The sequence below is a fragment of the Alligator mississippiensis genome, chromosome 3 (genome assembly GCF_030867095.1).
Source record: "Alligator mississippiensis isolate rAllMis1 chromosome 3, rAllMis1, whole genome shotgun sequence".
In the NCBI taxonomy this organism is placed as follows: domain Eukaryota; kingdom Metazoa; phylum Chordata; order Crocodylia; family Alligatoridae; genus Alligator; species Alligator mississippiensis.
This window is the reverse complement of record NC_081826.1, coordinates 248,342,427-248,359,846: the sequence shown is the minus strand read 5'-3', so window position 1 is coordinate 248,359,846 and position 17,420 is coordinate 248,342,427. Positions and strand designations below refer to the sequence as shown.

At 51.4% G+C, this 17,420-nt stretch overlaps 1 protein-coding gene and 1 long non-coding RNA gene across 2 annotated transcripts in view; one reads left to right on the top strand and one right to left on the bottom strand.

Moving 5' to 3' along the window:
• Window positions 1-292: 292 nt before the first annotated feature.
• LOC132249594 (uncharacterized) lies at window positions 293-2,720 on the bottom strand. The gene is made up of 2 exons (XR_009461101.1): window positions 2,344-2,720; window positions 293-768 (listed from the first exon to the last, which is right to left on the bottom strand). It is a non-coding gene; the product is annotated as an uncharacterized LOC132249594 (long non-coding RNA).
• A 3,314-nt stretch (window positions 2,721-6,034) lies between these two features.
• VCAN (versican) overlaps window positions 6,035-17,420 on the top strand; it is a 153,515-nt gene continuing 142,129 nt past the window's right edge. Inside the window, exon 1 of the mRNA XM_006263825.4 lies at window positions 6,035-6,330. The gene's annotated coding sequence lies outside the window, so the exon portion shown is untranslated. The remainder of the gene's footprint in view (window positions 6,331-17,420) is intronic.

The following is a 17,420-nucleotide window of genomic DNA, read 5'->3' as shown; positions in this document are numbered from 1 at the left end:
CACCACTGGTGTCACTATACACTACACTGGCAGTCATGGTGCCACTATACACTATACTCCAGATCCCCTCCTCACTCAACATACAGCAACAACTCATTCACCAGCCTGCTCACTGAGTAAAGCAGTATGAGCAGAGTATGTGATTATGTAATTAAGGTGATGTTATTAAAATATTTGTTATAATTTTTTTTGCTATCTCATATCTCAAGGGCAGCTTGTAGAATGCCCTTTATCACCTTTGGATTAAAGACAATACATAGACTTTTCTTGAAAATTTTCACAAAGACACAAACATGTGACAACAGTGATTTATAAGTGGGAACAGTTTTCAGTCTTCCTAAGTATTTCCAGAAAGAAGAACAAACAAAATAATGGATGGTCAAAATGAATAAGAATGAAATGTATAAAGAATCCAACTTCTAATGTCTAGGAAAGGCTTAATGAGATGGTTATAAGTGGAGTGAAGGTGGGGATTCTGCATTCTCCATCTGATATTTGGCTCAGTCACAGAAAAAAATCAGACTCTAAAGACAGAGATCACTAAATAAAAGCAGGATTAAAATATCACAGCGTTGTCAAGATTTCTTTTTCTACTCAGGCAAGCCCCTCACCTTTCCTATTATGTCTCACCACCCTCAGAAACCAAGAGCGTCTCCAATGTAAATTAAACTCTTTCCTCTACTGTTTTCTTTTCCTCTTGGATTGGTGAGACTGTGGGTTGCTTTCTTTCTCGCCTGCCCCCTCTTCCATCCAGATGATTGAAGGATACTGTGCAAACAAGAAACATGAGTGGGTTTCTGAAGAGCTGTGCTCTAGTACTACATTTTCTGATGGCCCTTTGTCCCCATACACATTTGTTTAAATTGAACAGAACACATCAGTTTAAAAAAAATCTCATTTTGCTTTAAAAGATCCTCTCATTAGAGCTGTGAATAATGCCTGCAATGCACACAAGTGAACATTATGGAAAAATGTCACTATCTTTTTGAACGTTAGGATATTACCAGCCACCTTTATAATCAGATCAAATCCCTGTGAGTCAGGCAGTTTCCCTTGTTGAAAGAGTCACAACAGCCACCCGGATCTTCTGCACTGGATTCTGGCAAGCCCAGAGATGCACCTTAGGGCTGAACATGAATGATGTGTGCCCCTGGAGGCTGGCGGGGCATGGCAAGCGCCTGCAGGCAGCGGTGACAGTGAGTGGGGAGCTCCCATAGGCTGCTGCAGCGGTGTTTGTGGCGGCAAGCGCTGACTGACAGTCGGTAACCAACCACAGACACTGCCGGCAGTGGTGGTAGTGGCAGCCAGTGGTGATTGGGGATCACCCACAGACAGTGTTGGTGGTGAGGGATGGCGAGCAGCGACCATCTGCAGGTGCCACCGGTAGTGTCGGCGGCACTTTTCGCCAGTCTCAGGGGCATCGCCACCGGGAGTGAACCTTACACATTTAAATTAAAGCTGAATAGAAAACAGCTCTTGAGTTGTTACACATTTTTAAGCACTAACTTTAGGAGCTGGCTGGCTCCTTCTATAGCTGGAGGATAATTTTGTCACATGACAATGACTTTGCATGTGGGGCCAGCCTAAACTTCTTGCACAATTCACTGGTTAATTGTGTGATAATGAATTTGCACAGTAGGGACAGCCCAATTTTTTTTGCGCAACTGCCCAGACAATTGTGTAATAAATGTAATGTGCGGCAGGGGCCTTATAGACTAACTAAATCAGAAAGGCATGGGCTTTCCTGGGCTGGAGTTTTCCTGAGCCAGAGATGGCCTCCTCAGGCACACACTGACATACTCTAAGGCGGTGATTCCCCACCTTTTTTGTACCAGGACCCATTTGCAAACATCAATGGCCAGTCCCAAACTCCTGCCCCTCACTCCCAACCCACTGCCCATGCCCCCAGCGTGTGGGGCGGGGGGGGAGGTTCTGTGTGGGAGGCAAGCAGCCCCTCACAGGCTGGAAAAGCCACCATTCCCCTTATTTTTCTCCTTTAAAGGAAAATCCATTTTTAAAGTTTAAAGTTCCTAATGCTTCCATGTATTTTTGCGACCCACTTCTGGGTCACCATCCAGGGGTTGAAAAACTGCTCTAAAGGTTGCATCCCCAGGGGAGTCCTCGGGGTGCCCGGGCACTGGTGCCTGCTCCTCCTGCGTTGCTCTGGGACACAGTGGACTTCGCAGGGCTGGGTGCCCTGTATGCGGATGCCACCCCGCCGGGTCGTGGAAGGCCAAAGCCCCGCTTGCCGCCATTAGGGCCGCCATGCCCACCCGCCCAGCCCGAAAGCTGGAGGAGCTCCCAAAGCAGCGCCCAGCAGTCCAGCTGCTTGCTGTCCCCCACCTCCAAAGAGATGCGGGTCGGAGGGGGGGGGGTGTCTCTTAAGATCTCCGCCGCTTCCTTGCGCTCAGAGCCGGGCTGCGCCGGGGCCCGGGGGCGGCTCCGCAGCACGGCCCCCCGGCCCCCCCCGCTGCGGCGGCACAGCGACCCCACCCGGGGTCTGCCCCGGACCCAGCGGTCCCGCCCAGCGCCGGCCTCCTCCCGCTCGCGGCAGGACGGTGACGAGGGGCCGCTTCCCCCGTGGGCTCTGCCCGCGCCTCCAGCTCCCGCCTGGGTCCGGCCGCTCCTGCGCTGCAAGAGCCACGTCCCCACGGGGACGCCTCCGCCCGATCCTCGCGGCATGGGCGGGACGGGCGCGCAGACACGGCCCCCAGCCTGGGGCTTCCTACTCCCCCTGCCTGGGGGCCCCACGGCCCACACAGCCCCACGGCCCCCAGCCTGGGGCTCCCTCCTCCCCCTGCCGGGGTCCCGCTGCCCCCGCCCCGGCCCGCACCCGAGCGGGCCGGCCCCTTCCTTCCCCCTTTCCACCCGCCTTGTCCTTAGACTGCCACCCCGGCCTGGCCGTGTGACTCGCAAGCTGAGGCCGGAGGTTTCCCACAGGAAGAAGAAGCCCTGGTGCAGTGCTCCCGACCTATTCCTCAGCATGACCCCAGTTCTTCCGCGTGGCCCCTCACTCCCAACCCTCCACCCCTGCCAGAGGGGGGCCAGCTGCCAGGGCTACGGGACCAGGGCCTGCAGCCCCCTGGCACCAGAGCTGCCTCCCATGGGAGTTAGCAGCTACCGTGGCCGGGGTGGAGCGCAGAACCCAGCTCTCTTCCCCTCGCGGGTGGCCATGTCTGGGGGAAGGGGAGATGCAGGCTACCTGCTGAGGGCTCAAGGGTCCCTGCCATGCTGCCCTGCCCTGATGTGCCCCTCCATGGCCCAGCGGGTGAGACCCGGCCCTGGGAGGGCAGAGAAGCTTGTTGCCACAGCTGAGAGCTCCACGCCAGCCACGCTGCCTTGGTGAGGTGCTCTCTGCCTGCCCAGCAGCGGTGACAGTGCAGAGTTGTGCCCCCCCCCAGGCTACTCCTGAGCAGGCAAGGGGCACATCACCATGGTAGCGGGGCTCCTGGCAGTGGCACAGAGCTGCTTTGCCAGGGAGGTCCCAGTGTGAGGGCACCAGGGCAGGGAGGCCCGAGCCTTCAGTGGGCAGTCAGCATCCACCTCCACCTGGGCTCCACTCTTCCTGGCTTCCCAGCAGAGGTGATCTTTGCAACAGAAGAACCCAACTGTTATTTTTCTGTAGTGAAAAAGAGAAGATTGATGACTAAACAGGCATTTTTTCCTAGGGGTGTCTTGAATCTCAAGAGCTTAGAATCATAGAAAATGAGGTCTGGAAGGGGCCTCAGGACCAGCCCCAGCTAGATCACCCCAGCCAAGGCTTTGCCTAGCCAGGTCTTTAAAACTGCCAGGAGTGGAGATCCCACCACCTCTCTGGGCACCCTCCCAGTGAGAACGTTTTTTTCTAATATCTAACCTCAACTTCCCTCACTGCAACTTGAAAGCATTGCTCCTTGTTCTCTGATCTGCCACCACTGAGAACAGTCTAGTTCCATCCTCTTTGTAACCCCACTTCAGGTAGCTGAAGACTGCTATTAAATCCCACCTCTGTCTTGTCTTCTCTTCTCCAGACTAAATAAGGCCAATTCCTTCAGCTTCTCAGAAGTCATAAAGCAATCACCGCTTATCACTGAAGGATGCAGACTGCTTGGGCAAATAGAGCTTGGGTCAGCCAAGTAGTTGTTATGTGCAGTAGAAAGGTCAGGGGCTGGGGAGAGCTGGACAGTGCTGGTGGCCATAGGTAGCAGGAAAAAATATGACTGGGGGGGCTGAGTAAAACAAACTTAAAAGGTACTTCTACTGTGCTGCTTTTGGGTGCAGAGGACAGGGGGTGTGGGGGGGGGGGTGGGAGTGGTGCAGGGCAAACCCTCCTGACCCCAACTCCTCCCTCCCGCAGGGCCCTTTTGGGGCCAGCAGTGCTGGTGCTATACACAGGGGTGCTGGGCATGGTGCAGCAGCAGGGTGTCCCAGTGGCACTGGAGCAGTGGAGCTGCACAGACCTGAGCACGTGTGGGACACTGACCTGGCTGCATGCCAAATGACACCAGGTGCTGCAGGACAGCAGAGCATCCCCTTCCCCCTTTAATGTGACCAGCACTTAGGTGTGCTCAGCATGGGGTCAAGTCCTTCACTACTTGATGCACTTCAGAGAAATCGAGAGGCTCAGGTCAGTTTTAAATGCATCCAGCCAACTGCTTGTTACCTACATCAAACAGATTTCAAAGTTCCCTGGAATTAGTAAATCATTGGAGATTTGCATTTAGCAACAACATCTCGTTAAGGGAAACCCTGATTTCCCTGCAATGGGAAAGGCGAATTTCTTCTGCCATTTGGCCGGGCTCTGCGAGGAGTTCGGCCAAAACCCGGAGCCGGTTTCTACTTCCAGGTCGCCTCTCTCACAGCAGCAGCCAGAGGTCTTTGCTTCTCGACGTGGCAAAAGTTTGCAGCGCTCAATGGCTGAGTTGGACTCTGAGGCTTTAGGGAGCGTTTAAACACGGATCCTCAAACAGGGCGTGAGGACGAGTGGGGACGCTCGGCCCGGATTCCCTAGCGGTCAGACGTGGTACTGCCACGCGTTTGCTTCCACGCGGCTCTGCCCGTGAACCATTGTACTCGCATAGACACACCTCGTCCTCCCGGCTTTTCAATCCGTCCCTGTCATCCGGGGCACGGGCAACACGCACCCTCGTTTGATTTTGCAAAGTTACAGGCCTACATTGGGATTTGATTTACATCGCTGTAAAGCCACCATCGTTCTGGATGCACGCCCCTGGGAGGGAGATCCGCATCTGGCCGGTGGTGACCAGGACATCAGCTGTCTTGGCTTTGCCACGTCTTTTGTGCCCCGCTTTCGCACTCCTGGGTGATGATCAGTGCGTCGACTATCATACTGCAGCTCCAATTTGGGGAGGGGGCGGGGGTGGGAGTCAAAAGGAAACACTTCCAGACCTTTAGCTCCGCTGACGTTAGCGAGAGCCCCTATAAACCCGTGCATTTTGGTTTCTATTCATGATTTCATGCATCGTTTCCAAAGAGGTTTGGACAGCGGGGTTTCATCTCAGAGAAAGCCTGCGGATGAGTAAAACTAGGGCGGGGATCCTTTGGCTCGGCGTCCTGGGAGTCTGGCCCAGTCGGGGAAGTTTTGAACCATCCCCAATATCTTCCTTTATTAGTGAGAGTGGGGGGCGCGGGGGGAGGGGAGGCCATTGCAATTCCGATCACTTCCTCCCCGGAGCGGGCTGCGAGGCACAATGGGCGAGCGAGCCCCTGCCTTCCCCTCGCGGCTCGCTGCTTAATCGGGGGGGCACTGACACGGGGACAAAGCTGGCCTGCCAGCCCCTCTCGCCACGGCGGGCCCTGCTTCGCCTGCACGCTTCAGACAAGTCCTAACCGAGCGGCTCGGAGCCTTGCTGCAAGGGCTCATCATTCACTGCTGCTCGGACAGCCCCACAGTAAGGTGCTCAATTAGGAAAGCAGCTCCCCCCAGAGCCTGCCGGGCGGACTGTTGTGGGGGGCGGGGGGAGCTGCCTGCTCCTGCCCCTCCGCGGAGCTGAGAAGTTGTGAGCGCCGCCGGCTCCTGCGAGCCTCTTCAAGAGCCCCTGTGCCCTCCTCTTCCCGGCCCCTCCTCCTCTGCAGCGCTGACGGTACAATGATGGGCTCGTATTTGAACTTGCAGGCAAGCTGACTTGCTTCTTTTGCCTCGGAACTCAGGCAGCAGCTGCGGATCAGGTGCTCGGCCCTGGGGGAGGGAGCGGGGGGCAGGCAGAAAGGGAGACCCCGGCATCAGCACCAACCAGGGGATTTACTCTTTCATGCGGCCAGCGGGAACTCTGGACTAGCCCAAGCCCCACGCTGTGATTTCTTGCCGTCTGCAGTGCCCTACCTTTCAAGGTAACCATGCTTTTTTTTTTTTTTTTTACAACGTTTCTTCCTTTTTTTCGGGGGGGGCGGGGGAGGGCTGCGAGGGAAAGGTTGCAAACTATTGTTCTCCGCGGGCCCCGTCTAAGACAAAGCTGGGGGAGGGGATGAGGGATGGGGCGCTGGAAGCAACCTGGGGGAAGTTCAGGCACGTTGCGGGCACGGCGGAGGGTTGTCGGTGCCCCACGGGGTCTCCTGCTCCCGGGCGCAGAACAAAGGAGCGGGGAGATGAAAGGCGGCGGGCAGGGCTGCACCCCGGGGCGCGGGGACAGGGAAGGGGCGCTCTGGCAGGCAGCTCCCCCGGCCCTGCGCTGCTCTCCCATTCCTGGAGAGCTGCTGGCAGGGGCTGCGGGGAGCCTGCCAGACAGCATCTCTCCGCGGGCGGCCTTCCAGCAGCATATTCATGGTAAGGGGCCGGTGGTGCTGCGGGGGCAGTGGAGCAAAACGTCCCCTTCCCCCCGCAGCCAGTTTCTCTGTTCCCCAGGAGAGCAGGGGCTGCTCTTCTCCCCATGGCTTGGGTTTCCCCCTTTGTTTTCCGAAGAAAGTGAGAGCATCATGTAGGGGAGGTTGGACGGCGGGAAAAGCCCCGGTGCTAAAGAGGTTCATCTGGCTTGGAGGGATCGATTTTTGTTGCGATCCAATGCATTTCCCACCCTGAGCGCCCCCCATCACGCACACAAAGGGCTCGTGGGGAAGGATGCGAGGGCAGGCTCCCCGCTGCCCGCTTGTCACCTTCAGTCCCATCTCCCACCGCCCAGACGGGCGAAGCCCATTGAAATAAGTGAGCCTGGAAGATTTTTTATTTAAAGCAATGAGTGCGATTTTTTTTGGACGTCCCGTGGAGCCTCCCTAAACGCCGCTTTCCTCCCCCCCCCCCCTTAAAAAAAGGAGGGAGTTTCCTTCCAAAATGAGTAAGACTTGGCAGACCTGAAACAAATGCAGAATGCAATCCAGGGAGCCGTGGTTTTGCTCTGAACCACGTTGGACAGGAAAGGACAGGGCAGAACCGGGCGCTGTTGCTCCCCAAGCCTATCACGGAGGCATTGTGTGTGCCATTGTTAGCAGCAACTTCTCCTTTCGCTGAAGTCTTCACTTGGCTGCACGGGGGTTTCCCACCCGGGCGCGGGGAGCCCGTCCCCCGCCCCGCCGTCCTGACAACTGGCTGCTCCTCACATTTCTCCAAATGTCACCGGGGGTGGGACGGTCCTTGTGCTCCGGGGCTGGGAGGAAAGATGTGTGTCATAGCTGAAAGTATTTGCTGTTGCAACCCAGCTGCTCTGGGACCGCATCAGCGCTTGCTGGAGTTTGGGAAGTGAGGGGGATCTCTGCCCCCGGGGGGACCGCATCAGAAAAGCTGGAGAGCGAGAGCGGGGATTGGGGCCAAGAGGACCTCTCCGCCTCCCGCAGAGGGGCAGGGGATTTTGCTCTCGCAAGGGAAGCCTGGCCCGCCTGCAAACCCCTCCCCCCGGCCGAGCAATGAATGGGCCGGACAGCGGTTCCCGGGCACAAGCGCCGGCAGCCTCCGCGCTCTGCTGCCGGGTGGGCGGCGGCGCTGCGCGGGCCGGCTTGCGCGGACCCCCGGCTCCCCCTGCTGGCCAGCCCGGGGAGCGCCGCCTCGCCGCGAGCGGGGGTGATCCCTGGTCCTGGCTTTGGTTTCACGCGTGTAGACAGCTCTGATCTAATTTAACCCCCCACTTTAACATGGGCCGGGACTGTTCCTGGCGGCCCCGGCACCAGGCTCAGGGGAGCTGAAGTCACGTTTGAAGTTTTGCGGTTGGCTTCCAGGTTAAGCCTCTCCTCCGAAACTCCCTTTTACCCTCCCCAAGCTGCCTTGTTTGCTCGAGAAGGAACTGCTTAGATCTGTTTTCAGTCCTGGCTTAGCTGGCAAGCCAGCCTCCCCAAGGAGGCTTGGGCTGGGGAGTAACCAAAGGTGACCTGCCAAGGGCAAACAGCTGCCTGGAAGAGCAAACAGACCACAAGGGGCAGAGATAACATGCTCACCTCTGGCCTGGGCTGTCAGAGCTCTCCTCCTTCCAGCCAGGCTTGGAAAGGTGGATTTGAGCTGAGCAAGAGCCTGCACCAGGGCTAGGCCAATCCCCCTTTCTGTGCAGTGTGGCTGGGGGGCTTTGCCCAAAACCCCTGTGCTGCTCGGTGCCTTCCCCGCCATCAGTCTGCACATCCTGCCCACTCTGGTGTTATGCAGGTGCCTGGTGGAGGGAGCTGGGCAAGTCTTGTTCCCCAGCAGCCACGTGGACTGTGAGCATCCCCCTAGCTTGCTCCTTTGCCCACTGTGTTAAACTGTGTTCAGCTGGGAAGTGCAGAGTGATGGCTTGGCTGATGTCTTTTGCTGAGTGGTGGGCAGGGAGGGGACCAGCTGTCACCTGGCTCAGCCATATTTTAGAAACATGCAACCTATGGCCATGGTCCTTGGAAATCCCTCCATTGGAGGATGATCTTTGCCACAGTTCGTTGATGGGTCTTGAGGTGACTTAAGAGTCCAATGCTTGATCCACAGACCCATCAACAGAAGTTATAGGTCTTTCTGCAGGGGAGGGGAGGGGAGGCTGTAGGCTGGGATTCCTCTCCTTTTCCTTCCTCTGTTCTCTGCTGTGCTTTGAGGGCAAGATGTTTTACCTTGAAATGGGCTGCCTCCTGGTGAGGTTGCTGCACAATTGGAGTTGGTTGACAGCTAGCTCTTCCCAGCTCTTGATGTCAGCATTTGTTTTCCTGAGGTACACCTTCAAGAAGCATGGCAATTCAGGACCAGATCTCATACATGCACTGCACACTGAGCCTAGCTCCTTTCCAGACTTGGCGTGGATTGGCTCAGACTCTTCTGTCAAGTGTAAATCTCGAGTACCTGTACTGCTTCAGACTGACTCTAGACAGCCTTCTGAATATAGGAGGGTCCCCTTGGGAAGGAAGTTCATTATACCTTTTCCTGAATGCCCAGCTACTTTGTGTCGCCAAGGTTAAGTTGGCTGAGGCTGCTACCTGGTGGTCCAAATTCACCCAGGGTATATGCTGACATAAGGTAGAGAGTTCCTCTGGTAGGAAATTTGCCATGGCAGAGATGGTAGTTAGAATGAGTCCTGCCAAGTAGCAGTGGAAGAAGAGGTTTCCACCTTTACCATGCTGCTCTCCAGGTCCATTAGTAGGGTACCTGTGGTGATACCCCGCAGGGAAGCTTGCCCACTCTCACACTGAGCTCTTTGGGGCTCTGGCACTAGTGAATCTGGCCAAGTACAAACATTCAGGGACCATGCATGTACCATAATTCCAAAGGGCTAAATTCTGCCCTCAGATGCCCACATGCTTTGAAGTCAATGGAAATTCCATATGTACACATGAGTACAGGTTTGGCAAGTAGCAAACTGGAATGTGAAGCTGTCAGGTATGCAATAAAAATCATATATTTTTAGCTATTCTGAACGTGCAATGACGGTCACATAGTACTAAAGGATGTTAAACAGATTTTGGGGGGGTATACTTTACATATTTTAGTGAGAATTTTACAAAAGCTAAAAGAAACCCAAAGTCCTGTGCAGAAGCCTGCACTGAACAATGCTAGTCTTAAGACTGATATGTAAACAAATACCTTCTGATGTCTTAAAATATGGAGTATATATATGCATGCATATTCAAGGATCTGAAGTGCAGCACAGATCCAATCACCACTCCTGGGCCCCAAACACTGAGGCTGATTACTTCATAAGATATGCAAAAAAGAGGGCATCCAGCTGAGACCAGCTTAGTACAGATCCTGCTTGCATTGTCAGGGGATATTCCCTTTCTCCTTCCCTGGTAGAATTGCTGCTAGTTGACTAGGAGGGTCATGATTTGTGGTTCAGCTGCAGTAATATGAACACGACAAATTCAACTATTGGAAGAAGCTGACTTAATTGCACTCCACATGCAGCTGAGGCCAGTGTCACCTCCTTGGGTAGAACGGGGACAAAGTAGTTTCCCCTTCCCTGCCACATCCTGGGCTGTGTGGGGGGTGGGAATATTATGGGGAGAAACTGGATGATTGGAGGCAGGTATTCTGACTCCTCTCTCTCTTCCTTCCCAAATTATATTAGGAGTCTGAGAGCTCTTCCCTCCCTTCTTCTTACCCAGTTTCTCTTTCCTCTCCTTTTTTAACTAGTCCTTCTTTCTCATTTTTTGCCTCCCTCCACCTTCTCTCAGAGATGAGGGAGAGGATGACAAGGAGGTGAGATGGAAAGATATGACAGAGAAAGGCCAGGAAGAGAAGACACAAATCAAGGTAGTAAGGAGTAGGCTTCTGGGAAGACCTGAGTTTGTGGGTATAGCTTGGAAGTAATAAATGCCGGTAATTATTTTCCTCTAGTTTGATTACATATCTGCAAGGCATTTGCAGACATAAAAGAGATTTTGGGGGCAGATTCTATGCTTAAGCTTAACCTTTGGTGGATACACAGGTGGCTTTCTGTCACCATTGCATCTCTCTGATTTAGGGCTGCTCAGCAGTCCCAAGCATAAATTAAAGCAGCTCTCAAGGAGTGTTCTGACTTACAGCAACTTCCCTGCAGCTGCCAATAGACTGTTCTGCCGCCCAGAATTGCCTGAGCGCGCTGTGCTGTTGACAATTCCCGTCCGTCCCTAGCATGTCCCTGTGCTGTAGGCTATAGATGCTTACACTGACCCATATATTGCTTCAGTGCCAGACGAATTCCTGTGGGGGCTGTTACTTCTGGAGTGCTGGAAAGGGGCCCTGAGTGCCTGCTGTGAAGAACTTGCAGCCTATATTGAGACATAACCTCACAAATGATAATGGGATAATCAAATGGCAGTGAAGATTTAAACACAGGCCAAGCTAGCCAAGTAACAGCAATAGAGCAATTAATCACATCACAGCAATGTGGTGAAACTGGAAAAGTTAATTAAATGGCTGTTATGGTAAAGTTAATAAGTGCCAGCAATTAACAGTCAATCAGGTAGTAGGAAAGGCCTAAAGAATTGATTAAATAAAAGGAAAATGCAGAGCTTGTGGGGTCTATAGAAGATAGCAGCTGTGAACTTTCCAGTCCTAATGAAGAAGGGGGTGGTTCTAGGAAGGCTCTCATCTGGTACCCAGTGGGGTTGGGGGCTGCATACATGGCCCATAGAATAGGTCCTTTCCAGCTTGCCTAGGAAGCAATAGATCCCCTCTAGGCATAATATCCTCTTGTTGCCATTAGTGGTAGGAGCAGTGGCCCCACCTCACTTCTCTGGTACCTGATCTTGGAGTCAGATGCTGGTTAATTTTCTTCTACATGTTATAAAACTTTTTGTTATAAGGAAAACCTGGGTGGGGGGAGGCAATTAAATATATATATTTAAAATATATATATATATATGCAAAAATATATATATATATGCAACTGCCAACTGTTATGGTTTTGACCCTTGCTAGAGCCAGTTTCACATGATCAGAAAAGCTCCAGTCCTCATGCAAAATTGTTCTTTTTTTGGAGGGGAGCCATGTGATTGGCTGTTTTCATCACTTACAATTACATGGGAATGAATAGCCAATCAGTGCTGTTCCTCCTCCCTTCAGGAAAGAGGGCTTTCTGGACAGAGATCAAGGTGGAAGGAATAACTAACACCATTTCCAAAATACAGAAGAGGAAGGGAACAGAAAGAACTTAGCAATTCTGGTGGTTCTGCTCCCTTCCTTTTTCATCCTTTAAAAAATAAGCCTGGAAAAGGAGATGGGGGCTGAAGAAATCATTGGAGCATCGCATCTCCCTAGGCTTGAGAGGATGGAGAAGATGACATAATTATAACAGGCTAGGGATGGGGGAGGAATAAGATAGGATCTCTGGAGCTGTAGGAAAAGCAAAGGCAGATGGGGAAATTGGTGGATAGGATTGAAGAGGGTACACCAGAGATAAATATGTATAGGTGCAAGGGATACAAACACATTTGGGGTCAGAGGGACAGAACTGATGTGGGATGTACAGGGTTGGGGGTGCATCCGTACAGATGTGAGGCTACGAGGGCATAAACTTAATGTTTAGAGAAGAAGCTGGAGGCTCTGAGACTTCAGGTAAGGTTTTATACAAATCTTTGTAATCTGATCTCTGCTAGATATTTCAGCAACAGATCTTGCAGCAAAACCCAAAGCCCCTTACCATGTAAATAGGGGAGAGTTGACAATGCTGTAGTCATTATACACAAACTGTCAATGGGCAAGAGATGTTCCAAATTTAAAAGACAAGCCAGTGTTTTTGTGCATAGTCTCACCATTTTTTTCTAATTTCTTGTGACTGAAAGATTTTTGGATATTGGGGTTTGCAATATATTTTCAAGAGGTGGAAGAAAAGATTTGGTTTCCAGGAGATTAAGTCTTCAAACCACACCCTCTGTTGTGACATCTGAGTGGGAGCTAGTTACGATTTCTCATGATAGCTGCAGGGGATGTTTAATAAAACCTAGTTTATACTTTAATGTCTCGCTGACAGAATTCCAGTTCTGCTGGCAAAACTTTCAGTGCATCTGCCCCGAGATTGCTGAGGTGGCAGAACTCTCCATGTTTTGTTAGCAGAGTTACTCCACATACGTCAGATGGATTAAGGCGTTTCGTACTGTCAAGCAGTCAATGGAAGGTGTCTGTGGACACTGCTGCGACATAAACCTGCTGCTTCAGTCCTATGGTCCACTTAGTGCACTTTTTGCATGGAAATGTAGGTGCTGAGTAGAGTCACATGGAGGCACTATAAGTATCTGAGTGGACATGGCAGTTCTGGCTGCAGTGCAGGATTAGCAGTCTGTGGGCCAAATCCAGCTCACAAAGAAATTGGATCTGTCCTGCAAAAGCTCCAACCTGGCCCAAGGCAGCACAGGAGATGGAATAGTATACAGCTGTGCTGAGACATGCATGCCTTCCTCAGCCCTTCTTGCATCTCTCTTGGACTTTCACTTACCCTTGCTGCAGAAGGGTTGGGCATTGGCTGCAAGGGTCAGTGCAAGTGACTTAGATGCAGGGGGGAGTAGGGGAGATCTGTGGCCTGGGGGGAGATTTGTGGCTCATGGTAGAGGGATGGGTCACAAAACCAGCCTGTGTGGGGGAACAGATTAGAGGCAAAGAAGGTCTGACCAGCACACTCCCCCTGCCGTAGTTCCATTTGTCCTGGTGAACCTTCTTGGTCTACAGGCTGGGCCAAGGAGGGTCATAGCTGTCTTCCTGCCCCTTTCTTCATTCCATTTGGAAGCCCAAGCATGTCCCTTCTTAAGTGGAACTCAGTTTTAGACAGAAGACGGGTCTACTGAAAATTCTTAACCTTTATTTTCTTTTCCTAAATATTAATTCCATAGTTTGCAGTTACTTTCAGGAAGCCCTGATTTATTGCAGTTTGAGATTCAAAGAATGGCTATTACCCTTCTTTAAGTAATCCAGATTTTTTTTTACGTCTCCCAATCAACATAACCAATATAAAGTGTTAAAGCAGAAATCTTTCATGTGTCAGCTTCTCAAACACCTGGCTTCTCTGAAGAAAAGAAAGAAGGAATACCCCTAGGAGCTCATCATTTCATTACTGACTTAGAGGAAATTGCCAGAAGTGACAAACACTTTTTTAAAGACCACCGATCTTCCTGACTAGAAAAAACATGTTAATTGCTACACAGACCTGTATTGGACTGGAGGCCTTTCCCCTCTTTCTTGATGTGGAATGTTAAAGGGAGCAGAGATTATTATTTTACAATGGGGTTTATCCCCTTGACCTCAACAGAGCTACATTGGTGGGAGATAAAATTAGATGCTATATGTCCTGACCAGATTCCAGCTTCAAAAATATTAGCTGTATGAACCTTGCAATGTTATTACAATAGTTACTCTTCACTTTCTCTGTTCAAACACGTAGCACTGCTGTGCACTGTTAAGAACTATTATATCCCAAAGATAGGTGTATCTGGTCCCAAAGGAGACTGCATTTCATTGTGTGTGTTTACATAGCTTTTTAAGTATTTTTTGTTAAAGTTTCTAGCATCTTTCAGTTTGAAAGATGACAGTTGCATAAGTCTGGGGTGAAGTGGCAGTGTGGCTGAAGTGTGTTGGGGTAGATCTAGAGGTTCATATGTGATCCCAGCTCTAGATTTTTTGCTGAAGGTTGAACCAGCTGGAAATGGGCACCTTCTCATTCAGTCTGGGGAGTCAAAAGTGGCCAGATGTGATACAGCAATCCCTTGCGTGCTTTACTTACACTATGATCCAACTGGCTTCTAGCCTTGGGTGGAGCTTTGATAATCATGAACTAAGATCATTTGTTTTAACAGGGGCAGAAGTGAAACACTAGTTCAAGCCTTGTAGGTGCAGAATGGCCCACCCTCATGTTCATTGATGCCTAAGGATACCAAGGATGCAGTTGATCCTGGACATTGGGATTCCAGTGAAACAGCTGGCTCATTTCTGGGTGTTGTTTTAGCTCCCAGTTAACATCCAGCTATCAGAGGGCTGCATGATTTGCAGAGTACAGGAGAGGGAAATGCAAACTGAGGTTATGTGGGACTTGGCTTAGACCTAGAAGGTATGTAAGAGCATGGAGCAATATACCAACATGGAGGCAAAAGCCTAGAGCAGTGGTCCCCAATCTGTGGTACGCATAGCATCAGTGGTATGCAGACAATCTGTCAGTGGTACACATTAACAGATTTATTATAATTACTTTATATGACAAAAATTTGCTGGTGGTACTTAAGGCTGAACTGAAAATTTTGCTACTGGTACTTAAGGTCGTATTGTTTTCAAGTGGTAGTGTGCAGTCTGCCAGAGTTTGGCAACAGCTGGTCTAGAGCTTGCTACTGAAGGAAGGCTGGGCAATTTGGAAGTTTGGTCTGACGGACAAGGAGAGGTGGGCAGCAGATGTATGACCCCATTTCCTCAGCATGGCCCTGCCTCCCACCCTGCAGCTCCCCACCCCTCTCAGGTACCTCTCACTCCCACCGCACAGCCCCCTGGTCCTGCTGGTGCCCCTCACTCCCAGTCTGCAGCCCTCCACTCTCCCCAGGGCCAGGGCCTGCAGGCCCCAGCCCCCCCACCTCAACAGTGCCTGACCCTGGCTGCCGCCTGCAGGAAGCAGCAGCTGCTGAAGCTGGAGTGTGGAGCCTGGCCCCCCATCCCACCCCCTTGTCCCCTTCTCCACTGGTGGCACGGCCAGAGCAGAGCCATGGGGGAGGGAGGATGTGGGCTGCCCACTGCAGGCTTGGGGCTCCCCGCCCTGCTGCCCTTCTACTCAGGCTCCCATGGGCGGGACCTGGCATGGGAGAGAGCAGTGTGCCGCAACCCCATCTGCGACTTCATCCGCAGTTTCCATCACAGTTTGGGAACAGCTGCCAAAGACGCTGTGTAAAAGGACTGGGTCTCTAGCCAGAGGGTCTGCAGACCAATAGGTGATTGTCTCTGGAGGAAATATCTGTGGTGGCAGGCCTGAGGAACACCACTAGATTGCCCCAAGGGGCTCAGTTGTTGTTTTGTAGTTTTGCAATTTATAGCTATCAAGGCTCGGGTAATTGTACCTCTATTTCTGGAAGTCGAGTACAGGGATTGTTGGTAATTTCACTGGAATCTCTGAGTGTTTATGCAAACCCATTGAGGGCAATAGTGTGAAAGGCCTCAGGCACGGAGCAAATTTGGCACTTGCCTCCAAGCATGTGGTACACTCAGCATGCTGCCAGGCACATCAGGACTGGTGTATCACAGAACGTAAAGCAACTCCTTGCAGTGGGATCAAATGCAGTATATAATCAGTGCATGCACAAGCCTTCTGCTTATGTCATGGGAGTTGCAAACTGAATGTGGAGGCAAAAATAACTCTTCCCCCAGAATTTTTTTATTGATTACATAGGCCATTCAGGTGCAAGAAGACTTAGAAAAGATGTTGGAAACTTAGAGGTAGATATTCAAAGTGTGTGGGGATTTTAGACAGGTGTTTCATATTAAAGTCAGCAGGACATGGCTACATCACTGCAAATTTTTAAAAAGTACTCAGCTTTCTGTGTAAGTAACCCTTGCAGCACTGAATGGAAAACTTCATGGTGCATGCCAAAACATTCATAACTATATACTGCCCTGCCTGCTGATGCCACTTGAAATTACACAATGAAGGGATATTGGCAGCAAACCTTTCCTTTACCCTTCCTCTACTTTTCTTTCTCTCTCTTTTGTGCTATTTTCCAGAGTGAAATCTGTTCACCTGCATAGGATTCTCAGCAGTACTGCTCTATGTGGGTAAAGAACAGGGGTATGTGGAAACCCCTCCTCTCAACCTGCTGAGCTTCAGCTGGAGTAGCTTTTAATGTACACTGGGGGTGGGACAGGGTGGGCAGTACAACTGTATAAATATGGACCTTGTGGCTCCTTCTTTGGCTGCCATGTCCCCAGACCTGGGAAGTGAACTTCCAGAAGTAGAGAACGTTTTTTTGATGTGCCAGGAGCACATGTGAACTCCCCCCCTCCCCTTTACTGTGTTGTGTGAGGGAGGATACTTCCCAAGTGTCACACATCTGGAAATAGTTATTGATCTGCTTCTGCTGTCTCTTTTACTCTTGCCAGCTGAATATCAATCACAAGCAGGGTTACAGGCACAGAACATGGTTTCTCCTTCAGCATCATCTCCAGCCTATTCAAAGTCATAACCTTGCAGATTCTAAGCAGACAGATACTTTCCTTTTTTACCATACTTGTTTCAATGGTGCCTTTACTGACTTCCACTTCTTCTCTCAGGGCAGGAGGTGGGGAGGAATATGCAATTGGCACTGCTGAGAAGCAATCCATGCACTTCCCAGGAAGCACGTTCCTCCCTTCCACCTTTCCTTGAATATCTTTCTAATTCCCTTAATCCTGCTCCCTAAGACCAGGGTGGCCTCCTGGGGATAAAATATTCAAAGCCAAGGCTGTGGAGAGTTGGTTCATGTTCTGATCATTTCAGTTTGGGATGTTATAGCCACTAGCATGAAATAGGGGATGATGTGGGATGACTGCATCCCCAGGGAAGCTCAGGGAGCTTAATGTTTCGTAGATCTCTTAGGCAAACATAGCTAAAGCACTAGCCCTTATGAAG